At 33.9% G+C, this 26,838-nt stretch overlaps 1 protein-coding gene and 5 non-coding genes across 6 annotated transcripts in view; 1 reads left to right on the plus strand and 5 right to left on the minus strand.

Annotated features, from left to right (window-relative positions):
- LOC118735543 (centaurin-gamma-1A) overlaps positions 1 to 26,838 on the plus strand; it is a 387,419-nt gene that overhangs the window by 189,370 nt on the left and 171,211 nt on the right. The window lies entirely within an intron of this gene.
- On the minus strand, positions 5,449 to 5,521 carry Trnak-uuu. Its single transcript has one exon. It is a non-coding gene; the product is annotated as a tRNA-Lys (tRNA).
- Trnah-gug lies at positions 11,043 to 11,114 on the minus strand. Its single transcript has one exon. It is a non-coding gene; the product is annotated as a tRNA-His (tRNA).
- Trnah-gug lies at positions 11,742 to 11,813 on the minus strand. The gene has a single exon. It is a non-coding gene; the product is annotated as a tRNA-His (tRNA).
- Positions 17,045 to 17,116, minus strand: Trnah-gug. The gene has a single exon. It is a non-coding gene; the product is annotated as a tRNA-His (tRNA).
- Positions 19,317 to 19,388, minus strand: Trnaq-uug. The gene has a single exon. It is a non-coding gene; the product is annotated as a tRNA-Gln (tRNA).

Raw genomic sequence — 26,838 nt, forward strand, 5'->3', positions numbered from 1 at the left:
TTAGTTGAATTGTTTTGGTGCTTAGTGCAAAAAGTTGAAAGTCATTCAAATTAAATGCAGTTAATATTTAGCAGTTGTTGGATTTTAGATGGCATTTTTGTAATTTAAAATGAAAAAAAAATTATAGTTTAAAAAAACTAAAAACCCACGCTTTGGTGTCCGGTAAAATTTAAAAGTTCAAATAAATGATGTTAGAGAACTTCCTGTTCCGGAGCGGATTTTTTATTATTTTTTTAATTTTCTATTTCTTAATTTAATTTTCTTTTAATTATTAAATTTTAATGTTCTGAAAAAGAAATACACGTATGTATATATTTTTTAATTTCATTTGATTTTTAGGAACTTTTTTTCTTTATTTATTTTTTTGGTTTTGTTGTTTTAAATAGAAAAAAACATATTTGTTTTTAATTTTATTTAATTTTCAGGACAGTGTTTTATTTTCAATTTTTGTTTCTTTTCTTAATATTATTTTATTTTCATTTAAACATTTTATTTCTTTAAAATTAAAATGTTTTATATTCATCACATATTTAGAGTCGTATTTTTTTTAATTGACATTTTTCCTTTTTTAGTTTAAATCAGGTGCTATTTTTAGTTTTTATTGTTTTAAAAAGAAAGATACTGTTTCTAATTTCAAGGAATTTTCACGAACTTAATTTTATATCTTTAATTAATATTACTTTAAATTAAAATTTCTTTTTATCTAGATTTTGTATTAAAATTAAAAATAATTTTTAATTTCATTTATGGGCCATTCCATTGTGACTGGTGGGACATTTTACTCCAAAATGTGAAGTGCAGAACCAAATCAAACGACGAAGAAAACTGATTCCAGTTGAATTTTTGAAGGCAGGTTTATAAAGCGGCTGTAGCTGAGTGTGTAGAGATGCTTGCTGATATTTGCTAATCCCGTTAGAGGCAAACGTGTCAGAATGATTATAAAAAATTTTAATTTGTATCTCCGAATTATGAAAAAGCATCTGTGAAGTGCAGAACATAAGCATATTCAAACGAAAAAATCGACAACAAAAAGTTTGGTTAATGTAAATGAAAGTGTGGTTAATATTACCAAATCATTGTTGAAAACACCAACCAAGGCATTGTTAATATTAACCGAAAATCACATTAATTCCTTTTCAAGGTTTATTTTGGTAATGTTAACCAATTTTTGGTTGATTTTTTTCTCATATTATTTTTCACAAATGTTTACTACATTGTGCACCAAATTTCAAAAAGTTGGAGGTGATGGGAATTGGACCAACAGAATTTGATTAAGCTGCTCAAATAATGAAAAAGTGCCAACGGATTTGAAAAAGTTGGTTACCATTTCTTTTTTATGTCAATTTAAAGTTCACGAAATAAGCTCCCAATCAGGACATATAATTTAAAAACACATTTTCCAAAGTTAACGGAGCGGGAAGAGGAGACGAATTTGAGGAGTTTGTGGCACAGCTCAATGTTCAACTTAAAAATTTGTATTATATACATATATGTGTATATATATATATTAGGGCGGGTCGATTTAAAAATCGCTCATTGCTCTGTGAAAATCGTATTCTAGGGATCAAAATAAGAAACTTTGCCGAAGGAACCATACCTCTAAAACGAATTCTGATGTCCCCCAATTTGGGTCGAACTTTTGGGTAGGGGCAAATTTTGAAAAATCCCACTTTGACCCATTTAGAGTGCTCCAATCGAGTCCAAATGTATGACCGACCCCCACTAACTTTGGACGGCCGATCCACCCATGCCAGTGGCACACCCCCTGGAACTCCCCTGGGGGGTTCCCCATACAATCATTTCAAAAAATCACCATTTTTGGCTTTTACATGAAAAAATCAGCTAAATGGCTATGTTTTTTCTTTATTTTTATTTATTTATTTATAATAATATTTATTATTTATTTATAATAATATCTATTTTTTCTCTTAAGAAATTTATTTAGTCAAAACATATGTAAATGAAAAAATTAATTTAAGTGAGTTATAGAAAAGAAACTAAAAAAAATTATTGTTTGAAGTCTTTTTTACTTTCAAGTCTGGGCAATTTCGCACGGCTCTCTAATGTCGTCGCCATAACAGCCTCTACATTTTCCGGTATAACCCGTTTGGAAACGCTAGCTAGCAATTGAACATGTCGTTCCGTTCCTTGTATGTGTGATGGAATTTTTGGATCATTAAACGGTGGATCATCTTGATTTAAATATTCTTTCAATGTATCGTACGGAATGCTTCGCGTGAATGGTGGTTCAAATACGTTATTTATATCATTCAAATTGATCATTTCCGTATAACTTGTGCAATTAAAGTTTATATCTGGTTTTTATAAATTCTAAGTTCCATTGACTCGTCAACATCGGTTCGATAGCGTAAAATTTTCTCGATGGCACAGTCGCGCTTTTCTTTGCTATCATCAAACAACATTGATAACAAGATATTTTCCGAATGCGCATAATATGAATTATCTTTAATTACTTGATTGACAATTTTGCGTAAACGAGGTTCTAGAAATCGTGACCAACCAATGAACTTGAAAAATAATGCACTGCCGTACACGACAGAGCTGTAATACTTGATATTGAAGTACGTTCAACCAGAATTCTTAAATTTGCATCTGGATTTTCCGTTGTCACATATAATCGCAATAATCTTGCGGCCTTGGTGAGCCACCGAGAATGTACAATTTTCCCTGGTTTGATGTTAGCCAGATCCACCGGAACCACGCCGCTAGAAATTGCATGGGCCATGTCGTATAAGTACTTCGAATCGGTGGAAAATTCAATTTTTTCTGGAGCAGGGGGCATATTTTGCAACTCAATTTTCTGAAAGCCGTCCACCACCTGAAAATATATAATAAATGAGTGATAGCAATAACTTACCGGAAGAGTTTCACAAGTTTCGATTTGACGGCTCAGTTTTCCGGTTGCCGATCTTGGTCCAGTGCTGGTTGATTTATCCAAAGCTTCAAACAAATGCCGAAACGGAAGTTCGTTGAAGTGTAGAAGGCAAACGAACCAATGCAATGGTCTTTTTAACAGCAATTCGAATCGTCGTATAATTCCACCATGTGGGCCAGTGTTTATTGGCTCACCGTCAGTGCATATTCCAATTAATGCATCCAGTGATATATTTTTATCGTTGAAAAAACCATTTAATTTGGTTGTTTTGTATTCAGCGGTTTCATGTTCCAGTCTTACGTAACCAATCAATTCAGAATTAGGTTCTCTCAAAATAACAAGATGAGGTTCTTTTACCATCCTAGTATGATACTTCTCATCAATTTTATCTATCGTTAAAGTATCATCTTTTCTGCCATCGAATGAAAACGCTAACAAATTGGTATCATCTAACCGTTTGCGAGGCACTTCTTGTCTGCATTTCTCTTTTTCTCTGCGAACTTTCGATTTATCCATGATGAGAGGTTTCCCATGCTTATCTTTAATTTTAAAATCTTGCAAAAGAGCGGTTCCCAATGCTGATGCTACTCTGTCAGGCACACCAAATCTGTCACATACCAAGGCAAAGTTAAAACAATCGTATCTCTCTGTGTATTGTGAACTTGTGCTTCTATCCATATCTTCTTGAACCGGTGGCGGTGCGTATGTTGAATCATCGGGATCTTGGTATGTTGGCATTGATGACATAGACGTTGCTCCTTGCTCTTCAGTTTCCATCACAAATGCATCCATTGTTAGTCTTCTCTGATTATGTTGATCGTGCATGAACTCTTTGAGGCGTTCGGGAACCCAGCCGCATGCACATGGAGCTGCCTTCAAATCGCATTTACATGTTCCAATGTAAAAAATTGTTTCCAGAGATTTTACATACTCTGTAAATTGTTGGGTGTTGTTTCTTCTCTTGATTTGCTCTTGATACTTGTCAAGCAATTTATTCAATTTATTAAATACACTTTTTTTCAGCATTATTTCCATACCAAGTTTTTCCCAAATTCCAATCAACTTATCTTGTACTTGAATAGTGAATGATTTATGGGAAAACTTTTTTTGTTCTGTTTTAGCACGTTCGCTTAAGTAAAAATAATATCTCAAGTTATCCAGATGGGTTGGTAAATTAAGATCAGTTAAATCAGTAGACACACCAAAAACAGTAACATCATGCTTGGGTATATGACTCATTGGGTTTTCGATAGTTGTTGATGCAGTTGCTTCATCTTGCGGTGTAGAGGATGGTGGATTCATTGTAAACTTTTTGATTTGGAATGGTCACTTCACTTATTATTTTTTTTGAAATATTTTTTTATCTGAAATTAGCACTTCACACTTTGAGTTCTTCACAACGACTTAATGCATTCACAAAAACTGTTGCGTTATATATGGTCTACGAGACGAGGTAATAAGAATGAAATGGTAATTTCAATTCTACCTGCTGTGTCTTGTGGTGGCTTAAAAAAAACAACACAAGCAATTTTACGATCTGCAATTGTGTCACAGTGATACCTTCATTGTTTAAAAGGGTTGAATAAAAAACCCACACAACTATGTTTACGACATGCAAATGCATCACAGTGATGCCTTGGTTTTAAAAGGGTTGTAAAAACGCTAATTTCTTATAATTTTTTTTAATTTCTTTTCTATTACTAAGTTAAATTCATTTTTTCATTTACATATCTTCTGACTAAATAAATTTCTAAAGAGAAAAATAAACTCCAAAAAGAAAAAACATAGGCATTTCGCTGATTTTTTCATGTGTGGTGCAAAACCGGCGATTTTTTGAAATGTTTGTATGATGAACCCCCAGGGGGGTTCCAGGGGGTGTGCCACTGGCATCGGTGGGTCGGGCCTCCAAAGTTAGTGGGGGTCGGTCATACATTTGGACTCGATTGGAGCACTCTAAATGGGTCAAAGTGGGATTTTTCAAAATTTGCCCCTACCCAAAAGTTCGACCCAAATTGGGGGACATCAGAATTCGTTTTAGAGGTATGGTTCCTTCGGCAAAGTTTCTTATTTTGATACCTAGAATATGATTTTCACAGAGCAATGGGCGATTTTTGTGCCTCCCCACAAATCGACCCGGCCTAATATATATACATACATTTATATAGGTATGGAGTTTGTGAGCGAAATAAAATAAATCATTGTACTTGTTTATTTTTTAACCTGAAATTCATAACTTCAAATCGATATAAAATGGAAATGGGAACCAACTTTTACAAATGCTTTGGTATTTATTCATACTTTGACCTCTTTTAGTGAGTGCAATTGGTCTCTTTCCCATCACTTTTTGAGTCTTGCACTGTGCTATGAATGATAAATACAAATTCAACATCGTCTGCATTTCATGGAAATTCCGTTAGCAATAAATGTAAGTCAAAATTAAAAAAGCTTAATTTATTTTATTTTTTTTAGCTTTGCATACATTATCTTCCGGCTAAAAAATTAAAATAAAAAACAGTTAGAAAGTTAAATAAGAAATTTAAAAAAAATTACCTCGCCCGAGCAGGGACTTGAACCCTGGACCCTTGGATTAAAAGTCCAATGCTCTACCGACTGAGCTACCCGGGCACATGGTTGTACGGTGGCAAAGTGCGTAATTTTATGGAACTTTTTTGAAAATTTTATTCTTTTTTAAATTTTATTTTCATTTTCTGATTTTAATGTTTGAAAATAATGTTTTTTTTTATTTAATTTAATTTAATTTTTTAGATTTTATTGTTTTAAAAAGAAAAATATTGCTTTTTTAATTTTTGAAATTTTGTAGCCTATAAATGTTTGTTTGTTGTTTTTTTTTGATAAATTTTTTTTAAGTTTAGTTTTTATTGTTTGAACAAGAAAAGTATATATTTTTTAATTTTATTTTATTTTTAAAATCTTATTGCTACTTAGCAGATATTTCAATTAGTCTTTCGAAAAACAGTAAAGAGCTTTCAAGCCAGAATTGACAATTATTTTACGAAAGGCTTTTGTGAAGTAATAAAACAGCTTTCTAGCGTTATTTTCTCTAATTCGGCTATCTTATACAAAATTTTAAACGCAAACTTTCAAATAAGATAGTCAGGGCTATCACGGAATCCATCGTAGAAAATCTACGAATTCAAATGCCCGCTACGAATACGAAAAAATTGCTATCACTAAATCCAAGTGAACTCGAAAATATCGTTGCCAGCTTCGAATGTTGATTCGAAATCAGTTAGTGCAAAGGAAACAACAGACATTTATGTATGTCATTTTGCTCACGCTACACCATCAGGCGCAATGGCCGAGTGTGCAAAGCACTAGGCTGCCAATTGAGATAGCCGAGTTCGAATCCGAGTCCGTGGGGTAGTGGAGATTTTTTTTCATTTTTTATTTAATTTTTGTTTATTTTTTAATAAATATTTTTTTTTTAGTTTATTTAATTTTTGTTTATTTTTTTAATAAATATTTTTTTTTAGTTTATTTTTAGCTTAGATTTTATTATTTTAAATAGAAAAATATTTTTTTTTTTAAATAAATTTTTATGATGTTAAAGTAATTAGGTTGATTTCCTAATAAATTGTTGCTAAACTATTATTTCCTCGATTCATACAAAATATTAAATCATTAAATAGCGTCTAGCAGATGAATGCGTGTATGTGCATATGTATGTATGTATGGCATTGGTATTTTATGTCTACGTTTACACAAATATATGGAATTATATCAAACTATAACAAATTTGGAGTATAATAAATATTTAATATTAAAAATAATGCAGCTTTCTTCCACTATTCTTGCCTTCTGTCTTTCAAAAGAGTTTAAACTGTATTTGCTAGAATTGCCCTGTAAAAATGGTTTTCGAAATGCTTTGCAGCTATGTATGCTTGCAAAGAAGAGCAGCCCGAATAAGCTCAGGGTTTTCCGGAGCCATTAAGCGATATTATTTTAGTCGGGTAAGAAGGAAAACCAGTATTATTGAACGATTGGGGACGTTAAGATACAGCAAAAGAACAGAACACCCAATTCAGCCTGCCTAGTCATACTTTTTTGGTTTCAAAATTCTTCCTTCCTTTCCTGGTTGAAAAAAAAACATATTTTGGGCAGCTGCTGACATTTTTTGTACCAGAAATATTTTCTGATTGCCCACATACCAAAGATGCGAGAGGCAAAGCGTTTTTTATATACAGTTCTCCTCACTTTCTCTAATCCCTACATAGCCCAAGGGGGTGCAGCATCTGATATGCGTGCGTCCACTTTGCTGCTGTTATCTAATGAAAATATCAAAATAAAGCACCAAACAAACAAAGGAGAAAATGGAAAACTGTCCAAAAAAACATCGTTGCTGAGGAATATCAAATCGCTATGCAAGCGTATTTCGCTTTGAATGATGCGCGGCTAACTGACATACAAGTTATTAACGCCCAAAATATGCTTTATGGTCGGTGGAACGTGTCGAGCATCGCTAATTTTTCATGCGCTAAAGTGACGGCCATCAGCAGCTCAGCTTCAAAAAACACAACTCGATTGATGCGTTCGGGAATAAAGTGGTTGGTGGTGGTTGAGTGGTTTGCTGCACCTCGCCGGGCCAAGCGGGCCAGGCGGGCCAGGCTTTGTGCAGAATGCAAAGTAAACAACAAGCAGCCGTAAAAGACCACTGCAGCAGCGCATACGCAGCAGGGGAAAAAAGGAGATTTGTACAACTGGGATGACGACAAAGCTTCCGCGCTGCTAATGAGGCTGCTTTTCGACTGTGCGATTGCATTCAACAAAACAATTGTTGTAGTTATTTGCATTCATATAACTGGTATGAAATTTTGACGCTGCATTGCATGCCGCAATCGGACAAATGCTTGTCCAGCTGTAAAACTCATAAAAAAAAGGTGTGGCTGCTGTAAAAAAACAAAAACAGAAACAGAAAGGAAAACACGTTTCATTGCAATGGCAACCAAAATCAACACAGCCAACAATTTTCGGTATATATGTATGTATATCTGCTAGTGCCTCTGACAGTGATGATGGTGGCGTGGCGGTGGCGTTCGAGAGCGCTGCCGACTATTTGACTGCATGACGGACTGTCAGTTGCCGGTGTTTGCTTTCGCGTCGTCGACCTTTGCCCCACCTGGCTTTGGTGGTTGTTTAGCATGCAGGACATTTTCAAGGTAGCCCGCGGAAGAGTTGACTAACAAGCGGTAGGATATGTGCGCGGACTGTGCGGGATATACGCTGCTTCGCTGCGCATTTGCGCTCATTAATTACGAAATTACAGCAACACACCACTAGTGTTGCTGTTGACAATAGTTTAGGCTATTCATCAAACGTTTTTTGTTTTAATTGAAATTCAAAGTGAACAGAAAAAAATCAATTAAACTGGAAATGAAATAATTGAAGCGAAAACACATGTGTGCAAGGATAATAAGGATAACAAGGATTATAAATGGCGGAGAAATGAAGGGGTTGTGATTTACTAAAGGCTATATTTATTTTGTTTATCTTTTTTTAGTTGCCTTTTTAATTTTTTTTTACCTTTTTAATTTTGTTTATTTTTTTAGTTTTTTTTTTATGTTGCTTAAACTCATAAAAGGTTCTATTAGCTTTGTATTGTTTGATTTTGTTTGGTTTTTTTTGCTTTGAATTAAAAGCCTTTGTGGTGTTTTGTTTTCCTTTTTTGCTGCAGTAGGACACTTTTTTATAAGTTGTTTTAGGCCCTCAAATGTTCTTTCTTTTGTATGAGCTAATGGTGGTTTTATTAGATTAGGTGTTGGCTGGTTAAAAACCCTTTATGATCGCATCGAAATTGAATTGGATTATTAATTCAAGTAATTTTGCGAATGAGCAAGTAAATTCTTTTGTTTGCCTCTTAGCCTAAAAAAGATTTAAAAACTTTTGACTTTTCGCTAACAAAAATGCTTATGGATAACATAAAATTATTTCTGCTATACATATTTACATATGTATGTAGATTAGAGGTTTACGCCGACAGGCTTTGCGGCGGCGGCGTGGTCAACTTCAAAAATAATCGGCGGCGGCGGCGACGCCGGCGCGTCTGGAAACGCCGGCGCTACTGCCCATAAGGTAGTTTTCAAAGAGCCATGAGGCTACTAATCTTATCATGTCATCTCGTCAGCGTTAGGCATTCGCCATGCCAATTCATAGTATAATTCCATTTATTCCATTTCATAGTTTTAAATTTAAATACTGTTAGTTCTTACTTGAATTGAAATTTTGATGGATGGGCGAACTGAAGAAGGTCTGAGGTATATACATATGTACATATATACTCTATTACATATGTACTATTTAAATTTTAAGAAACAAAAAAAAATTAAAAAGTTAAGTTATTGGAGTAAACTATGTCGCTATTAATAAATTTTTGTAATAAGCGCATCTACCGTTATGTTAAATTACGAAGTTCTTACGAATTTTTGCGGGTTATAGATTGAAAATTAGGGTGGTCTACTATTTTCCAACAGTTTTACCCATCAACTCCCAGCAGAACAGGCCTTTTTGACCCACTGTTTAATAGATGGTTAAAATTTCCACTAAAGCTATGCTAACATAATTTTCACACAGCCACCTAGTACTTGTATACGTCTGTGGGACCCTAGAATAAAATAACTTACTTATTCAAAATCTGTTTAAAAAATATTCAACTCTTTATTAAAGAAAAAATATCAATATCAATATGGTTTTGTTTTATCTCCAATAATTTAGGAGTTAGATGCAATAAGGGCACTTCTGTTAAAACTGCTTTCTGAGATATTATCGTTAAAGTTTGTGGTGTGTGATAATTTTCTTGTTGTTGTAGTAATATGTGAAAAAGGAGTATTGTTGTGGTATTGAAAAAAATTTTTATATATGTACATATTCTGGAGTAGTAGTTCCTTCAAGCGATGTATTTCAATGTGCATTCATCATGAAAATTTTGTACAAAATTCCTTAGGCGCCGAACGCTGCCGCTGCCGCCGCCGCCGCCGCCGCGCCGATATTTTTGTAACTCGGCGGCGGCGCGTAAGTGATGACAAAGAACGGCGGCGGCGGAGGCGTGGCTCGGCGGCGTATACCTCTAATGTAGATATGTATAAAGAAGATATAGTGAACAGCTTTATTATTCCTGAAAAGGTATTAAAATTTTTTAAAGACATTCATACGTATGTACATACATATATAATTTTTTGTTTTTTTTTTAATTTTTCGTGATTTGGGGATTGTCTGTAGCTCTCAAGATTAACGAAAAATTCATATGGAAATGGAAAGAAATTTTCTTCTATCAAAATTTCCTAAACCCGTATGCAGCTCTTAAGCTAAAAATGCTCGTATATTTATTTTTTCCAGAAAATTTCCAACAGCAGCAAAGTATCTTTTTAAACAACAGAAATAAAGAAAAAAATTTCTTGCGATTTTTTTAAGCTCTTTAGCCAAAATCATATAAATTAAACTTTCAAACTTCATAGAGAGTTGAGAAAAACTACTTGTTTTTATCAAAATTTAAATTTGAATTACTTTCTTTATAAGTTTTTCTGAGAATTTCGAAAAAATAAATAAATGTTTTGTATACGTTTGCCAATTTTGTTTTAATTTAATTTTGCTAATTGCGTATTTTTTAGTTCAAACGCTTTTTTAATACAAAACAAAAATACATATTTTAGTTTATTCTGAGCTCAATAAGTTTCAAATTTTAAATTTTCGACTTAAGATAATATTTTTTTTTTCAAATATAAAAATTTTAACAAAAAAAGGGAAAAAATTTCTTGCGATTTTTTTAAGCGCTTTAACCAAAATCATATAAACTAAACTTTCAAACTTCATGGAGAGTTGAAGAAAACTGTACTAATTTTTATCAAAATTTAAATTTGAATTTTTAATAAAGTTACTTTCTTTATAAGTTTTTCTGGGAATTTCGAAAAACTAAAAAAAAATTTTGTTTTAATTTAATTTTTCTAATTCCGAGTTTTTTTAGTTCAAAAGCTTTTTTCATACAAAACAAAATTTCATATTTCAATTTATCCTGAGCTCAATAAGCTCCAAATTTCAAATGTTCTACTTTAGTTAATATTTTTTTCAAATAAAAAAAGTTTTAACAAAATAAAAAAAAATGCTCTCTCCGTGACAATGTTTGACGATGAAACATTGCCGTGACCAGGATTCGAACCTGGGTTACTACGGCCACAACGTAGGGTCCTAACCACTAGACGATCACGGCTAGCGAAAGCTTACCACTCGAAGTGATTACAACGCACTAACAGCTAAACTATAGCAGCGATACTAACAACAAGAAACACCGAACAATTCACTTTGTGTGCGCTGCAGAGGCAAATACATAAAAGAAACCGCTTCAAAAGAGAACGTGCGATAGGTGCAACAAAAACGAAACTGTTAGGCCATAAAAATTAATTTTTGAAAAATTCGATTGCAAGCAGTATAGCATAGTAAAAGAATAAAAGCAAAACACGAAAAACATACATACATATTTACAATCATTAAGTAGTATAAAAATTTTAAGACAAAACAAAAAAAAAACGCGACGAAAAACCACATCTAATACGCATTGAGCTAAATCAAGACAAGAAGGTGTGTGTCGTAGATTTGTTTCTAAAATTACATTTACGTACATATGTCTAACTATAAATAGGTAGCTAGACAAATACACTGGTAGCAAACCGCACACCTTTGGCAAAGAAAAAATATCAGATGCGGAAAAATTATTTCAATTGTAAGCTCGCTCAATAAGCTTCAAATTTCGAATTATTAATTCAAACAAACATTTTATCAAAAATAAAAAACGATTAAAAAATGCTTTCTTCCGTGACAATGTTTGACGATGAAACATTGCCGTGACCAGGATTCGAACCTGGGTTACTACGGCCACAACGTAGGGTCCTAACCACTAGACGATCACGGCTAACGAATGCTTGGCATGTTGTGTGTATGTTAAGCTGTAAATATTAGAAACTTTAAGAAAGTAAGATCCCTACAAGAATTGTGTGATGGAAACTAACACATTCTCATTTATCTTACTAACACATATGCAAATTTTGCGTTGGTTAAAAAGAAACCATAAAATAAGGCCATGAGTTGGAGAAAGACGGAAGAATTTGTACACAAATGTTTACATCAGATTTTTCACACTGTCCTTTAGAATTTGATAGAAACTTGCAGGTAGTCAGTGACAGAAATCTCTATCAGTCTTGCCACTCAAATGATTTGTCAAATGATAGTCACTGTTCTTGCAGGGATACTAATGTAATGGGCATGAAATTGTGAAAAATTAAAGTTTTCCAAATGTATGTAGTGCCTACATACGGTCGTGAACAAAATTATAGCAGTGTAACATTTTGACCAGTTTTGACTAGATAGTTTTATTTTGATTTTATTAGGGTTCATTAAAAGTAAAGCTCATTACATCACAAATACCATAAATATACAGTGCCGTACAAAAGTATTGGCACAGAGAATTTTACGCAATGCAGGCGAAGTTTTTTATTTTTATTTCTTTTCCCTAATTTTTTATAAAAATATAGTTCACACTACAACAAACTACAAAAATAAAACTTTGTGCAAAACTCAGGAAATTAAAAAAATATAAACGTGCAGTTTTATAGCCCATTCAATTTTAGCATAACAAAGTGCGAGTTTGAATTTGCTAAAAAAAATCGCATTGATTTTTGACATTTTTTTTTCACGAAGTTTCTTCCATGCAAAGTATGCTCGACAAATTTTTTTTGTATGGATGAAAATAATACCGTCAACATAAAAAAACATGATTTTAAAGTAGCAAATTAGTTTAGTGATAATTTTCCTGAGTTTTGCACACTGTTTTTTTTTTTATAAAGAATTAGCGATAAGAAATTAGAATAAAAAACTTCGCATGCGTTGCGAAAAATTCTCTGTGCCCAATAATTTTTAAAGAAATTCAACAAAGTTTGTGCAGAATTTTTAAACAATTTTTTGGTATGCAGTTTTACAGTCCATTAAAATTTGGTAAATAATGTGCAACTTTCTTCATCTTCATATTTGGCACTACAGCCGTTTGTCGCTTTGGGCCGAGACCAAAAAGGGTCCCCAATTAGAGTGAACAAAGCTGATGCCAACAAAGTTGGCAGGATCGTTTTATTTGACTGCATTTTGGTCTACCAGGAGCGCTTCAAGGGCTGTAGTTAGGGGAGAGGGTAGCATTCTGCATACCATAATGAATTTTCTATCACTGGCTTAAGTTTCCATTTTTAATAACGGCTTTGGAGCAGTAATGGCCGTCATGTACCTTTATTCAGTGTTTCTCTTCTAGGTAAGCTTCCTGTCCAAGATAAGCCCCAAGCACTAGACTTTCTCTGCAAAGGTCTGTGAGGTACTATTTTAGCGAGGGAATCTGGAACGGAGGAGTTTTGTTTTTTTTATTCATACAAATATGAATAAGCGAACTTTGGATTAGCAGGCGTTCAGCCCACTCTTCTGTTCTTACCCGGCTCCCACAAAGCTATAGCCGCCTTCTGTATTAGTTCACGCAGAACTCGAGGATGTTTCCTCTTCAAATTAGACCCGAATCGTCTTGTGCCCTGTCATCGCAATAACCATTTCTAATTACAAAAGACGACAAGGACTAATACGAATTCTTAGTGACAAGTATTCGAAACCGAATAATTTGCTTTTCGATTCCGAATACAGCCTCGTATAGCGTTTTTACTAAATTATCCGTATAAGTCGAATGTGGCAGAACATTATTGAAGACATTTTCAATGTCATGTCGAGAAAACCCTCTAAGGTCTTGAGGTCTAGACCGTTATCAATTATGTACATATAATAGAACGCTGTGTTCATAGACTTGCTTTTAGAATACTTAGGCATGTTTGCACTCGTGATAGCTTAGCGGGCTCTATCTTTTGACGGATGTACATAGAGAGGAGGCCTTCTAGAGCATTTAGAAAAAAAAAAACGACATAACGCTTATAGGTCGAATTCATTTGAACCTGATGACTCCTTTTGGAATGGCAACCACATTTGACTTGGCACATTCTTTGACAACTTAAGCAAAGTCATGGCTAGACAAATGTAAGGCAATTAAGTACATATTCATTCTTTGAAAAAAAACTTTTCATTGCAGTTGCATATTTTAAACTGAATTGAAAGGCAATTGAAAATCAAAGCGAATTCATATAAGATGGTAACTCTAGCAAAAAACACAATTATTTTGTTTTTGCTTTTGGTACATAAATGTCTTAATTTAGCTATTCTTTACTCAAGAAAGAAAAGAAGAGGAACACAATATTTGAATACTCCCACTTGCTCACTCATTTACTTAAGACAGGTATGAAATTTTTAAATTTGTGTACCAAATCAGTTGTTCTAGTAACACCACCCTATATGAATTCGCCTTATAGAAAATTGTGTTTTGGTATCGCCGAAATTAAAAGCAAAAATGTGAATAAGGCTCAAATCTAAAAATTAACTTTTGTTCCACACATAAAATCACAGCAATACTTTTCATTCAAAGCTGCAGGAAATTCTCACAAACATTACCTCAAATATATTCCTATCCACATTCCACTGTGTAAAATGCACGCACTTTCACCATAACCTCAAATAGCCTCATAAACATTACTATTTTATTTGACATTTATGATACAAAGTTGTCGTACGCGCATTAAGCACTAAGCTAAATGCTACAGCGAATATATTTATCCTTATAGTGAGTGGAATTGGGCATCAGCATACACAGAGTAACTGAGATCCTTTCATAATACTCATTCATAGCCAAAGCAGCGCATCTAATCTGGTTTTTGATCCTCGTTTTTTTTTTTTTTTTTTTTTTTGTTGTTGCCTTTCTCCATACAAATATGAATTAAAAAGGATTTTTTTTTTTGTTTACGTATTTCCAACGCTTGTGCTCAGACTGGACATTCTTGTACATATTAATATGCGCTTCTGGGTGAGTTGCTTGCTGTTGTAGTGGCATTGCGAGTTGTTAGCGGTGTCTAGGTGCGTACATGTGAGTGGGGGCAAGGGTGTTACATGAAATTATGATTTTCAGCTTTAACGAGATTTGCTCGTCGATTATGCTTGCAAAGGTTTGGCTGCTAGGCGCGTGTTATTCTCGTTGTGCAATGTGAGAGCACGTTTAGGCTTTTGCTGTTTTTTCTTTCTCTTTTGTCTACTCGCAAAAATCGATTGTAATGCGTGACGTGTTTTAATGGGTTACGGACGAATTGCTTGCTAGCAGCTCAAAGGGTTAGCAGCGCACATTAAAATCGTTGTAAGAAAGGAAGAAAAAAGTTACGTTTTTGAATAAAGCAATTTTTCGATGAAAAATTACACTTTCAATTAAGTAAAATTCATAAATAAAAATAATTTCCATCCATCTGAATTAAAAGAAAGCTGCTTGCATGAAAAGTCAGCTATTAAAAAAAAAACCTGTTTGTTCCAAATTATTCATAATTCAATGTGTTTCACATTGTCATGAAAAAAAAAAAACTGCCGAGCATATCCTTTATTCTTCTTGCACTTTCGATTTATCACTTTAATAGTCGCATAAATTAGGAGCTTCTCGCACAAAAAGTCAAGGTGCAAATTGTTCTGCGCCCAACCGCACGCGCTGCGCTCTTTGCGGCACACGAAACGACACGCCACAGCCTACAGGCCTACAACTTGTGCAGGATAATTGCTTTGCATGTCCTGCATAATTGAAATGTTGCAAGTCGTGTGCACTTTCCACAACTGTTCAATTTCCACGTCATTTTTCACTTCTTTGCTCTTTTTTTTTGTGTTTTTGCTTTTGCTTCGTTGCATTCATAACGATTTTTTTTTTCGTTTTGAATTTCGCATTTTAATTGAATGCATTCGTCAACCAGCCGGCCGGCTGCCGCGTCAGCTACTAAGCATCATTTGCATTTCAGTTTGGTCAGTTTGGTCAGTTTGGTGGCGGCGCATGCGCAACCACTTAACGCTTTATGAACGCGCCTCTGTTACTAGAACAAGTAGCCAGCCCACCGCTGCAGCAGGCTGTGGGACAGCAAGAAGGGAGGTTTTGTTCAGCAGGAGCGAAAACTGACGTAATGATTTTTATGACAGGAATGTATGTATGTATGTGTCAGTTTTTATAAGCCCTTGAAGTGGTATAACTTTATAGCTGCAGCGGCATAAAAGTGCTGGTCATTCTGGTCGTTTAAGTGGTTGCGCATTTTTAAGTGTGTTGCAACGGTCAAATGTGCAATAATTTGGTGTATTGCTGCAATTGCAAGAGTGCTAGCTAGTTTTTTTTGTTAGATAACGCTTTCAAGTTTAGCAAGGTTTCTAGTACAGCTGGACTAAAATGTATAAAAATTCTAGCAAATTTTTGTATAAAGAAATTATGTACGGTGGCGAAAATGTAAGTATGGAAAGAAATTTCAGCAAATTTTGACAATTTTTCTTTGTTTAAAAATGTTTATTACGTATGTTTTTATGAAAATATAGCTCACCAGCTAAAAAAAACATCAAACTTTCTAGAACATAATACGAATAAGAACAAAAGTTTTAAATTTGATTTTTTAGATTTTTGCAGTATGCATTTTCGTAGCCCATTAAATTTAAATATAATAGAGTGTATGTTTGAAGTAGCTAGGACTTACCGTTGATTTTTGGAGATTTTTTGTTCACGCATTTTCTTTCATACAAAGTATGTGCGAAATTTGTTTTTGTATTTAGAAAATGAGCAAAACCTTCCACAAAAAAAAGCCCAATAATAAACGGTAGGTCGTAGCTACATACTGCAAACCTGCACTTTATTATATGTACTAAAATTAAATGGAGAATATTTCAAAGAAATCTAATTTAAAAAATTTTGTGGAAAGCTTGAAATTTTGGCTTACATGGTTTTTGTAAAAAATAATGATCTACTACACTCTACTAAGGCGGGTCCGAACTATTTGGTTCACTTCTTGTAAATAGTGTTTTGCACACATTGACGCTGCCTTCGTATGCATCTCTGATTAATCTTTAGTATTTAAATATTTTAGTAACATTTAGTAAATTTTTGAGACGTTCTTTAAATACTTCTATTCATTAAAAATACATTTTTGATTAATAAATTTTGATTAAAATAGAAAAGTTCTTAAAAAAAAAAAAATACTTTCTCCGTGACAATGTTTGACGATGAAACATTGCCGTGACCAGGATTCGAACCTGGGTTACTACGGCCACAACGTAGGGTCCTAACCACTAGACGATCACGGCTACTGAAAGCGTGGCATTTCAAGCGATTGCAACGCACTAACAGCTAAACCACCGCTGCCATACCAGCAACAGCATTCAACGAAAAATTTTAACATTCACTTTTGAACGCACTGCAGTGGTAAAAGAGGCAAATACAAAAAAGAAAATGCTTTAAAAGATAATGTGCAATAGTTGCAACGTTCGATTAAAAGAAAAAGAGCCGAAAGTAATTTCCGTAAAATCGTGAAAGTGAAAATCGACAGCTCATTTATAATTTTATAAAAAGAAAACATACTAAAATTTAGGATTTTTTTAAAAAGTGGAGTAAATCAATTTGTGCAGTCAGCGGCTCATTTAATACAAAATTATCAGGGAACTTATTTCTGACATTTCCTCCATGATATGTAGAAGTAATGTCTGAATTTACTTCCATGGACAAAAAATTTATCGGTGGTAGTAAATTTTCGAACTAACTTCTTTGGAACTTATGTTATTGTTCCGTGGAAGTTTTGGCGAAACCCCACGTGAAAGCGACTTTTCCCAAAAAAATATGAACAAAATGAAACAATTGAGTTTTGTTTAGTTGCTGGAAATATTTGGAGGTGGGACAGTATTAAAAAAAATATAGAATACGGGTATCTTATATATTAATGTGGTGGTTTGTCTTCTATTTGGCTCAAATAATTTGACTAAATTCCTAAGACATGTATACATACCAAGGCATAGGAAATAGGTAGTAGCCACTATTATTTAGATCAAAAACCACATTTACAAATATTTTGCTGTAGCCTTTGGTTTCTAGAGTGTCAAAAAATATTCTGCTTTTTTAGGATATCACAATTTAAATTAAAGCATCCTCCCATCCTTTGCAATAAGTAATATATACATTTTCACTTGCAGTCTCAAATACCCTATAAATATTCGAACTTATTTTAGAGACAGAAAAGTCTCAGAATTCTTAGTTGTAACCCTCATTATGAGCCCAAAAAAAGAGCCAGAAAAGAACATCCCAGCTATCACAATTGCCAGACATTTTCTAATATCGGACAAGTGGCACAAATATCTGAGTAAAAAGTTGATTATTGAGACAAGTCTTACAGATTTCGTACAGATTTCTGCCCGAAGTATCTGGGGAGTTTCATGTATTTCCTTACACCACATGACTGATAGAATTCTGTCGAAATGGTTTTTAAAATGATTTACTTCTAAACGACACGTAGTAGGCTTGTCACATGTTTAAAAATCAAATTCAATTGAATTAACCTTTACAATTATTATTTTAATTTAACTAAATTTGACCTTACAAACAGGTGGCAACTCTCTTCATAACATTTGCAAGCTAAAACCTTCTTCTTTCCTCTTTGGAAAGCTAAAATCCCTACTATTAAATAAAATAATAAAAGATAACATATTTTTACATATATTTTCTATTCTTTCCATTACAAATTACCATTTTGTGAAATTTTTATAACAAAAAAAAAATAGTTTTTGTGGAATACCGTATGGACACCCTGTGTTTAATTTTATTCCAAAATTGTTATTCTTTTAGTTCTCTACTATATACATATATGGAAATAAAAAACGTGAAACCAACATTTTGTTTTAATTGTATTGTATTTTTGGCATTTGTTTCCGTTAACAGCTTAATCATGGCTATGCTCTGATTAAAATTCTTAGCATAAAATTTTTTGACTTCCGAGTGGCATATAATTTAACTTAAAGGAAAATTTCTCTTTGATTATTTTTAGTGTATAAATTACCTTTACAAAAGGCGGCACGTGTCGGTAAGATTTCCTTTCAACGTCTCTATACGCTTCTCTGACCGATATCGGCCAGAAATCATAGAGATTTCAGACTTTTTTGCCGACTAGTCTGAAGGATATCTAACAGATGTCTAGCAGTTTTGCTAGCTGGGAGGCTGACAATTAATTTTAGGAAAGGAAACAATTTATAAATAATAACAAGGAAAACCATAGAGAAAAGAAATAATTGAATACATAAGTTTGAATTTTTGTATTTTTAATAGCAATAGTTAACAAGAGGCATTTTATACCAAATTTTGCTTGTGATACACAAACCTCTAAATATCTAATTAGGTACTACGTTCAATTTTGATTAAAATCACACAACAATCAAGAAATAGCTTTATTTTGATTTAAAAAATAAAACTAAAGTTATAATCATTTTATTTGGTGTAAAAAAAAGATTATAAACGCGTTTAAGGTTCTACCGAGATTTGAACTCGGATCGCTGGATTCAAAGTCCAGAGTGCTAACCATTACACCATAGAACCGGCTGACAGCAGTGCGGCTAAAATGGGTATACATACGTACATGCGTACTTATGTATGCATATACTGGCACTCAACGCAGATCATTAACCATTCGATGGCTCTTCAGGTGCCTGTATTTAATTGATAATTTAGTAAATAAATAATTGTCGGGAAATGTAAGTAAATACTTTCGCGGGAATAAAATGCAAAGTGGGCAAAAATTTGCATATGTACATACAAACGTGATGCACATGCATATACATACATATGTATGTACAGTTACTCGAACAACTTCGCATAGGTAGTTATTTGTTTTAATTTTCACAATGGCCTTCAAGTTTTTTTGTTGATTTTTTATAAAAATAAAGTGGTTTTTATAAGAAAAAACTTTATAAAAGATGTAGAAAAATCACATTTTTAAACTTTTTAATTTTAATGTTTAGAACAATTTTGGCTAAACAGTATTAAACAGTAAATGTAAGTTTGATGCCGCGAAAGTATTTTTTTTTTTAATTTGCACAATAAATTTTGGTCCCGATTGGAGACGGTTAAGGCGTGTCTTACAGGGGGAAAAGTACAGATTCCTCTATAGAGACTCAAAAATTAAAATAATTTTTTTTTTATCTAATACTCAAAATCGATACTAGCGTACTCGAAGATATCACATATAAAATTTGGGACCCGATTGCAGTCGGTTAAGGTGTTTCGCAAAGGCTGGACTCAAAAAATTAAAAATATTTTTTTTTTTTTTCATTTAATACCCAAAATCGATACTACTATAGTCGAAGATAAAACATGTTAATTTTTTAATGGTCAGAGTTCAGACTACCCTATGAAGACGTCTTGATATGTGATATCTGTGACCGTAGTGTTACCGATTGAGGCGGTGAGACTGAAAAAATCGTTCCTTTCATTTTTTTAAGGCCCACCCTAATGCATATGCTTCTGGTATGGTTTTTTTTCAACTTTAGCTTAAAGCAAAATTCGCCTTTGCAATTCTTAAGTTAGGCGTTCTCCGAAAGTTAATGGAAGCGGGGACTTGGCTAGATCCTGCAGGAAAACAGGATAGTTTAATTGTTTTAAAGCAAATAGGTTTCGGTTATAGAAATTACAACTAAAGGCGTCTCTTCAAACTTAAAATATACGCGAAAATTGCCTTTAAACATTTTCAGAGCATTAAATATTTTATGAACTCAACAAAATTATTCAAGCAACGGCGGATTTTTTTTTAAATTTAATTCTCTTTATTCTCTAATTAAGCACCTTTTATTTTATGCATGTACGTATGTGTTTGTGTATAGTCCGTGCCATACATAGCGTGCGTACAACTCATTTTCCTTAATGTTTAGGTGCAGTTCGAAGGATACTACATGATACATACGTACATACTAGGGTGGTCCTTAATTATCAACATCTAAATTTTGTATGGGGCACCTTTTTATTTTGTTCTACAAACAAAATAAATATATCCATGAAAATTTCAAAATTTTAAACAAATTTTTAGGGGTTATCAAGGTTTGAAAATATATATGTATATATTTTTTTTTTAATCGGAAAGATTCGACAGAGTTTTGAATTTAAATATGATAAATTTTACATATTATTGAGACTTATTCCTATAAATTCATAAACTCACTAAGCTAGAGCTGGTCATTGTAAAAATTTTGTCGTATTTTTGCGATTAAAAAAAAAATTTTTCAAAACCTGGTAGCGACTCCTAAAACTTGGTTTAAACTTTAAAAATTTGCGTGAAGGTTTTTATTTTATTTTTTTTTTTTTTTTTTGATAACACCACCCTTATTTATACCTTAAGGATTGCAACTCAAGCCGCATAGCAACAAACAAACAAATAGCTTAGCTGTCAACATAGTTACAGACTTAGCCAAAGAACCGACAGGCAAACAAACCGACGGAGCGGATCTGAGCTACTTGTTTTAGGTAAGCTGACGCCGCCGCTCCACATGCCACACGCCAAAGCAACCCTGCAGGGAAAGCTACTAGTTGCGAACTAGAATTCTACCAGTTTGCGTTTCAGCCCAACTAGTTCACGTTCTATCCTTTTTCAATGTTAGCGACTGGTATTTTTAACATTGCGATGTCTTACGAGATGTCAATTGTAAGGCTACGCATCAGCATCTACTAGCAGAAATACTAGTAGCATCATACCAGTTGATGAGATAGTCCGCCAATTCATCCCCTATGAAAAGCATAAGTGTGCCTTTTTGCTCGCAGCGCTCCAACAGTCGCAATGGCCGACAGAGCAAAGCACTCGCGTGGTATGCCTGAGGTACCAGGTTCAAGCCCTGGCGCAGGGAAAATTTTTTTTATTTTGTTTCTTTTTCTATAATATTTATTTTATTTATATTTTTTATTTAGGTTTTTTTGTTATTCTCAGATTTAATAAAAAAATATATTTTTTTTTATCTATTTTTTATGGCACAAGTATTTCTTCCCATATATTTGTTTCTTTTTTTTTGTAATGCAACTAGATTTTTAAGTTTGTTATTTATATATTGAAATAATTATTCCTACTTACTTTGGTCTAACTTTGAAAATCTTAACCTCCTCCAAGCGGCCTCGAACCTGCGATCCCAGAACCAGAACAAGAGAAAAGCAATTAATTGCGTTTTATTTTAGGCTTTGGCAATTCAAAGGCAGATGTCGCTGAACGCTTAAGTTCTTCGAAGATGTCGAACTGGTAGGCACATACTAGTTTATGGACTAGTATTTTTTCTAACTGGTTTGGGTTTTCACTGCCGGGAAGTGAATGCACTCAATGTGGCGTTGTTGCTAGCTGTTGCATGCCTTGTTCGGCTACTACCACACCGACGACCACACGTGGCACCATTATGGCCACTTACACGCACGCGCCCCCTCTCATTTGCGCGCCACTGCGCCAGTACATTAGCACTTGCATGCACTCACTTTGGGAGTCACAGTGTGTCCAAAAAAAAGCAAAGAAACAAAGTGAAATGAAGAATTAAACGAATGTAGAGGCGGCGCGGAAGGTAAACAGCACCAGCGTCAGTTTCGGCGGCGGCTTACTGCCGTGCCGCATTAAAATTAATGAATTAATTGCGTCTGCTGCGTTGGTGTATTTCCAAAAAAAAAAAAATTGTAATTTGTATTCCTTTGCTCTTCTCTGACACTATTGCAATTTTATTTGTGCGCTTACGTGGTGTTTTATCTTTGTAGTTTTTATAATTACAGATTCTTGCTCAGTCAGCTGTAAAAAATCGTGTTGGTTGGTCAGTCTCTTGCGTGGAGCATAATTATCGAGCGCGACATGTCCTTTGTGCTCAGCTAGCTTGTTTGGTTGTTTTTTTTTACTCTCCAGTTTTTTCTTACTCTCCAGTGCAGCGTTGCCAAATATGTTACGGCAAAAAAAAGGACGCTGCAACAGGAAATAGAATATTTATAGCATTTAAGCGCTTTAAGTGATAAATGAGTGCAATTATTCATTTTTCTCGTTGCCAAAGCAAGCGAGCCCAATCAATTTCTTACTTCTTGTAGTGCATTTATCTCTAACAAATTATTTTTGTATTTTCTATATGTGGCATTTTATCCTCAGCAGCTAACAAGTCACACACACACATCCTTTCGTTGTTTATTAACTACATACCTTTTTTTGCTTTCTTTCATTCTTTTCAGGTAAGTTCACTCATCCGCTGGATTTTGCATTGATAAATGACTGTCAAACTCGTTAATAGCTGCACCAGATAAATGTACATAGCTTCATATGTGAGTAAAATGATTAGCCTTTCGAAAAAAGGGAAAAGACATTTTTCGATTGCCATTAGTCTTCGAATTTTGATAAATATCTTAGCGCACAAATCTTTAACCGCATGTTAACACCCCAAAGTTTTCTTCATTTTGTGCAAAATAGGGGCTCACATGCCTCTTTTGCTATTTTGGTTATGTATAACAAAAACGTGAATTCATACTAAGGGAAAGTGGAATTTCAGGGCTTAACATTTTTTGTCTATATTACAAGAAAAAAATCGAAAACTGACAATACCTAGGCAAAACTAAAGCTCTGGTATATAGTATAAATTGTCTTCTCGCGGGTCTTTCGCCGAGATTCCGTTTATGGTGAATACCTGGTCTGTGGTGGATTTGCCAGGCCTAAGGCGGTTGACGGTGGACTCGATTAGGCCTTGTTAGGGATAAAACGATACCATGGAAGTATCGATACCCGTACTTGGAAGTAGCATCGAAAGAAAGTAAGTATCGGGCTAATAGTATCGATACCTACTTATATCGATATTTGTACCTATATAAGAATTGTTTGTATAAAACACGCCATCACATATCAATGAGTTTTTGTCAAAATAATTTATGTGACTATCATTTTTGATTTAGATGAATGGTACTTAATCTTTTTAAGAAAAACTATACGTTTTAAAACATATTTTACTAAGGTGGCCTCCCGAAAAAAACAAAAAACAAGTGCCAAGCCCAATAAATTATTTCTTAAAAAGTCCCCAGAATTTGCTTCTTTTGTACGTACATATTTTACTTGTTATACTTTATATTTATTTTGTACAAAGAGAAACCGTTAAAAACAGTTATTTTATAATTTATTTCATACAATTGAATTAATTAATAAAAGTCATCTGTAATATAACACTGTTCAACAGAAGTTTTGCAGAGTAACACTGGTATATTTCTGAAAGAAGTAATCATGTTGATAATTTTTACAGTGAAAAGTTGCCTAGTCCATTTTTAGAAAATTTACAGGGGACAAAAAAAAACTTTTCAAAATAATTCCTTCAAGAATTTTGCAGAAGGTTCCGTTGCAAATTAAAAGATTTCAATTTTTTTGTGAGCCTCTCGATTTTTCTGTGCCTCTTTCGGACTTAGTAAATTTTCCTTTAATTGAATATAAACGGGAAGATATAAAACAAGCACGTTACCTTGCTTCCTATATCCAAATATGAGATTTCAAAAAAAGTGGACTTAGCAACTTTTCACTTAAAGCTACCGATATTTTAATAGGTCTTTCTTTGTAGGACTTTCTTTTCGTTGGCAACTAAGCTTCAAAAAATGTTTAGATATTCACAATAATAGTTAGATTAAAAAAAAAAAAGTCCGGGAATAAAATTGTCACTGAATCGGCTTTCGATACAAGTACATTCTTCCGATACCTACTCAGTACTCGGTTCAAAAGTATCAATACCAAAATTACTTGGTATCGGACGAAAAGTATCGAGTATGTTCTTGAATTTACGAGTATCGTTTTATCCCTAGTTCTTGTAGCCTAGTTATGCTTAGAAAGCTGATACCGCGGTAGTTGTCGCGTATGAAAGATTGGTCGCCTTTGGATTGGACAGAGCACAACAGAGCAAATATTCACAATACTCAGTTAAAAAAAGTTTAAACCAGAATGCTTCCACAGTTAAAGTCTTGTGAAATTAATGGCGTACAAATTCTAAGAATAGAGCAATGAGAAGGTAGCATTTTTTGTAGAAACGAAAACGCCGTAATTTTTTTTTTTTAACAAGTTTTAAATTTATATCGACACCTGAGTGGAAGATCGACAAATCTCCGCAGCCAGTACATAAACGCCTTATCTCAGAAAACTTTTCAAGAACGCCCTACTTTAGATTTTGATTGAACAAGACCCTATTTCAGAATTTTGTTGGAAAACACCATATCTCAGAATTTGGTTGAAGAACGCCCTATCTCAGCTGCCGATTCAAAAACGCTTCGGTTTTCAACCGAATTCTGATATAGGGCGTTCTTCGCCTCGATATGGAAAAATATTGATTTTTACAATTTGTATATTTTCAGGCGACATGAATTTCCATAATTAACTATGTTACTCTGAATACCAATTCAAAGTTAAACTCTTGTCGGTAGTTAAGTTATGGTTTAACTAAGCACTGTGAATTCGGCCCTAAAACTTTTAAAATGTTTATTGTATACTAATTTCGGATCAAAAAAAATAAAATAATTTAAAACCGGCTCTACTTGAAGGTCATTTTAAAGATCAAGGTAATTTGTTTGCCCAACGATACCACTGAATTCCATATCTTAAAGTCTTTAAAATACTGTTAAATTTATTTCGTTATCTCTTCTCCTTCGTTTTTTTCCCAAAATAGAATACTGTGCGTCGTACTTCATTAGTAGTGCTTAATTGCTATTCGTACATCGTCGTACTCAGGCGGTGGAACATCGACTCCGTCATCGTCGACTGGGTGCTCGGCCTCGTCTTCAGTAGGGTGGAAAAGTGTTCCCCCATAATTTAAGTACGTTCTGGACCTTGGTAACTATGTCGCCATGGTTGTTCTTACAGGAGTTCGCCTTGATCTTCAAACCTTCCGTAACTCGCTGGTACAATTTTCGTCCATTCTTCCTGTCGGCCAGCATTTCAAGCTCTTCGCACTCACGTATTTCGGCCTCTCTCTTCTTATTGCGGCAAATACGTCTCGTTTCCCTCTTTAGTTCCCTGTAGCGATCCCACAGCGCGTTGCCCCCGATCATCGCAGCGTGGCTCTGTAGGCGCAATATTTTTTCTCTGCAGCTTTTTGACACTTCTCATCGTACCAATTGCTCTTTGTTTTATTGTTTTTTTATTATTTTTATATGATTTTTTTTTTAATTCTTAATTTAATTTTGAGATTTTAGAGAAATCTATTTTTAACCTACTTCAAGAAGAGGAGGTTATCAATTCGTCGGCATATTTTTTTTTATGTATGTTACCGCATAACTTTGGGCCACATTAACCGATTTCTATAATTTATTAATATATTTTTTTAGAGGAAAGGTGTTACCTAACCGGTGGTCCCATACTATTTGGTTTAAATCCGATCCGGTCATGATCCAATCATGAAGAAATTAACAATAATCTTACATTTTTATATGAGAATTTAAGCCGGTTTTGTTTTTAGCTTAAAAATTACTTGTTTTTAATTCAATTAAACTTTTGGAAACTTGTATCTCATTCTTCCGTTTTTAATTTACTTGCTTTTTATACCCGAGCGCACTTGTGCACAAGGGTATTATAACTTTGTTCACATAACGGTTGTTTGTAACAGGCAAAACGAATCGAGATAGATATAGACAAATGTATACATAAATGATCAGGATTAAAAGAGAAATCGATTAAGCTGTGACTGTCTGTCCGTCCGTCCGTCCGTCCGTCCGTCCGTCTGTCCGTCTGTGCACACGATAACTCGAGTAAAAATTAAGATATCTTAACGTAACTTGGCACGTGTACTTCTTTCGGGCGTAGGACGGATGGTATTGAAAATGGGTAAAATCGGACAATAACCACGCCTACCTCCCATATAACGGTAATTTTCAGAAATACGAAAACTGCGATATTTTAGTAACTACTGAAGATTATTCACTCAAAATTGATATTTGCAATAACTTTTAGACGAAAAATAAGAATATTATAAATTTTTGAAAAATGGGCGTAGCCACGCCCACTTAATGTTACATGTGTATATCTTGGCAACCGCTG

This window comes from Rhagoletis pomonella, unplaced genomic scaffold (assembly GCF_013731165.1).
Source record: "Rhagoletis pomonella isolate Grant_MI unplaced genomic scaffold, Rhpom_1.0 Rhpom_scaffold_00003, whole genome shotgun sequence".
NCBI classification, from domain to species: domain Eukaryota; kingdom Metazoa; phylum Arthropoda; class Insecta; order Diptera; family Tephritidae; genus Rhagoletis; species Rhagoletis pomonella.